We start from the raw sequence: 3,913 nt of genomic DNA on the forward strand, positions 1-3,913 counted from the left end.
AGAGAGAGAGAGAGAGAGAGAGAGAGAGAGAGAGAGAGAGAGAGAGAACAAGCTTAAGATAGAAAAAAGGAAGAGGAGGAAGTGAGGAAGATAAAGAGGTATATGTCAGAGAAGGATATTGAGTGTACAATTTTACACATTGTAATGTCTCTACTCTGTACAGTACTACCATTGCAGGTCAGCATGACCATGCTCGTCTATCTCTTTTTTTTCTCATTGGTTTATTCACTTTTCATTCCAACATCTACCCCCTCTATTTCAAGCACCTTGTATAGCTCCTGCCCTATCCCACCTCCCCTTCTCTTCTGAGAAGGGGGAAGCCATCTTGGGTACCAGCCACCCTGGCCCATCAAGTCTTTGTAGGACTAGGCACACCCTCTCTCACTGAGGAGAAGCAAGGCAGCCCATTTAGGGGAATAGAACCACAGACAGGCAGCAGATTCAGGGACAACCTCTGTTCCAATTTTTGGGGGACCCACATGAAGACCAAGCTGCACATCTGCTATATATATGTTCAGAGTGCATAGGTCCAACACATCCTCTTTCTTTGGTTGGGGGTTCAGTGTCTAGGAATCCCTAAGAGTTACTTTGTTAAGGTTAGTTTACTTTATTGGTCTTCCTGTAGCATTCCTACCTTGTTCAGATTCTGCAATCCTCCCCCCTACTTTTCCACAGATTTGAGCTCCATCTAATGTATGAATGTGAGTCTCTGCATCTGTTACTATTGGCTGATGTATTGATCTTCTCAGATAACAGTTATGCTAAGATATTGTCGGCAAGCATAACAGAGTATCATTAATAGTATCAGGGAGTTCTTGCCAATAGGATAAGTCTCAATTTGAGCCAGTCATGGATTGGCCTTTCCCTTCTCTGCTCCATCTTTGTCTCTTTACATCTTATAGGTAGGACAAGTTTTGGGCCAACATTTTTATTGGTGAGTTGCTGTTTTTATTCCTCCACTGGCTAAGGGAGGTGGCAACTTCATGCTCAACATCCCCCATTGCTATAAGTCTTAGCTAGTCACCTCCATAGACTCGCTGGAGCCTCTTCTGTTCCAGGTTTCTGGCATGTCCTAGAGATGTATAGCCTGCCCATTGGCCACCACTGATTTTCTGTTCTCTCTCCCCTGCTCTCTCTATACCTGATTCTCCAACCCTGTTACCCTACTTATCCCTTCTCCCACCCAGTTCCCTCCTTCCATCCACCTCCAATATCTATTTTCTGAGAAACATTCAAGCATCCTCCCTTGGGCCCTACTTGTTATTTACTTTCTTTGTGTCTGTGGATTGTTGTGTACAAACTTTTCTATACATTTGCCTGCAAAATTCATGATGTCTTTGTTTTTAATAGATGAGTAGTATTCTGGTATGTAAATGAACCATATATTATGTATCCATTCTTCAGTTGAGGGACATCTAGGCAGTTTCCAGTTTCTGACTATTATCAATCAAGCTGCTATGAGTATAGTTGAGCAAGCGTCCTTATGAGATAGTGAAACATCTTTTGGGTATGTGCCCTGGAGTGATATCGGTGGGTCTTAAAGTAGAACTATTCCCAATTTCCTGAGAAACCATCAAATTGATTTCCACAGTGGTTGTACAAGTTTGCCCTCCCCTTCATTGAATACATTTGGCAATATTCCTCTGTTCCTATATTATAGAATAGTGTGAGGAGTATTGGTATTAGCTCTTCTTTGAAAGTCTGATAGAAACCTGTACTAAAACCATCTGGCTCTCAGCCTATCATCATCATTATTATTATTATTATTACTATTACTATTATTATTTTGGTTGGGAGACTTTTAATGAATAGTTTACTTGATCTTAATTTAACTTTGGTAAGTGTTATCCATCTAGAAAGTCATTCATTTCATTTAGATTTTTTCCAATTTTGTTGAAATAAGACCTAATCATTATTTGGTTTTCCTCAGTGTCTATTGTTATGCTTCCCTTTTCATTTCAGAATTTGTTAATTTGGATACTGTCTATTGGATAGTTAGTTTGGATATAGGCTGGTTTATCTTTTTGATTTTCTCACAGAACTAGCTCTTGGTTTCATTGATTCTTTGTTTCTAATTGAGTAATTTCAACTCTGATTTTGATAATTTCCTGATATCTACTCCTCTTGGTATGTTAGCTTTGTTGTTGTTGTTGTTTGTTTGTTTTCTAGAGCTTTCAGGTATACTTTTAAATTGTTAGTATGAAAACTCTCCAATTTCTTTATGAAGGCACTTAGTGCTATGAACTTTCCTCTTAGCATTGCTTTCATTGTGTCTCATAAGTTTGCATATGTTGTGCCTTCATATTCATTGAATTCTAGATGGTCTTTAATTTCTTTCTTTATTTCCTTCCTGACTCAGTGATCATTGAATAGATATTTCTTCAGTTTCCGTGAGCATGTAGGCTTTCTCTTGTTTCTGTTGTTGTTGAAGTCCAGCTTTAATTCATGGTGGCCTAGTGGGATGCAATGTGTTTTTCCAATTTTTCTGTATCTGTTGAGGCTTACTTTGTAACTGAGATATTGTCAGTTTTGTAGAAGACTCCATGAAGTGCTGAGAAGAAGCTATATTCTTTTGTGTTTGGGTGAAATGTTCTGTAAGTATCTGTTAGGTCCATTTGATTCATAACCTCTTTTAATTTCATTATTTCTCTGTTTTGTTTCTGTCTCAATGACCTGTCAACTTATGAGACTGGGTTGTTGAAGTCTCCCACTATTAATGTGTGAGGTTCAATGTGTGATTTAAACTGTAGCAATGTTTTTTTTTTGTTTTACAAATGTGGGTGCCCTTGTATTTGTATCATAAACTTTCAGAATTAAGACAACATCTTGGTTGATTTTTTCTTTGATGAACATGAAGTTTCTTGTACCTCTTTTGAGTAATTTTGGTTGAAAGTCTATATTTTTAGATATTAGAATGGCCACTCCAGCTTGTTTCTTGGATATATTTGTATGGAAAACGTTTTCCAGCCCTTTTTACTGAGATAGTGACTATCTTTGTTTCCAAGATTCTTTTTTGTACAGCAGAATGGTAGATTATGTTTATACATCCATTCTGTTAGCCTGTATCATTTTATTAGCAAATTGTAACCATAGATATTGAGAGATATTAATGACCAATGATAGTTAGTTCCTGTTATTTTAAAATTATGGAAAGCTTCATTAACTCACATGTCATCATTTGCACAGTGGCCATGCTAATACTTGCCATAGCATTCTATTTTTAGTATATGTGCTGCCAAAGTGAGCACTATGTCCATTTCTTTACATAGTTACTAGGATTCAAATTCAGAGACTCACACTTGTTTAGCAAATGCTTTTATCCTCTCAGAGTCTGCCATCTGTCAGTTCCCATGTGACCTTCTTACCTCTGCCTTTTTTCTCCTTTTTTCTACAAGAATTGACTGGATGAGGTCAATTATATCTACAATTATATCTACAGAGACCTTCTTTCTAAATAATGTGATGGTAACATGTCTGGGCTTTGAATAATGAACATATGTGTTTGAAGGGAGTGGGGCAGCATTCAACCCATTACAGGAGGACTATCAAAATGTTTAGTCTTGAAAAGAAATCCTCTGGGGAATGTGTTTAACACAGACACTTGCTTCATTAAAGTACATAGTACCCAAATACTTGGTAGGGTACAGTGTCTGCTGAGCCATTTGCTTATATTGCTCTTGGGAGTCCCTTGTACCTTCCTGGTTTGATTTGTCTTTATATGAGAGGGGAAGGATTTAAAAATTGTTGCATGTTTCAGTGCATCAAAATGGTTATTATGATCAAAAAATGAAGCACTCTAGCAGGCCCTGAAAATTTCTGCTTATGGTTTCTGTGAATAGGTGGTACTTTGTTTTGATTGTAGGAAATACTGTCCCTGACTCTTTTAATATTTTATTTTTTAGAAACTTTATTT

The 3,913-nt window shown here is 37.3% G+C and overlaps 1 non-coding gene across 1 annotated transcript; it reads right to left on the bottom strand.

Annotated features, from left to right (window-relative positions):
• Nucleotides 1-3,140: 3,140 nt before the first annotated feature.
• LOC114639297 lies at nucleotides 3,141-3,248 on the bottom strand. The gene has a single exon (XR_003713987.1). It is a non-coding gene; the product is annotated as a U6 spliceosomal RNA (small nuclear RNA).
• Between the last annotated feature and the right edge of the window lie 665 nt (nucleotides 3,249-3,913).

Source organism: Grammomys surdaster, unplaced genomic scaffold, assembly GCF_004785775.1.
Source record: "Grammomys surdaster isolate TR1022 unplaced genomic scaffold, NIH_TR_1.0 125692, whole genome shotgun sequence".
In the NCBI taxonomy this organism is placed as follows: Eukaryota; Metazoa; Chordata; class Mammalia; order Rodentia; family Muridae; genus Grammomys; species Grammomys surdaster.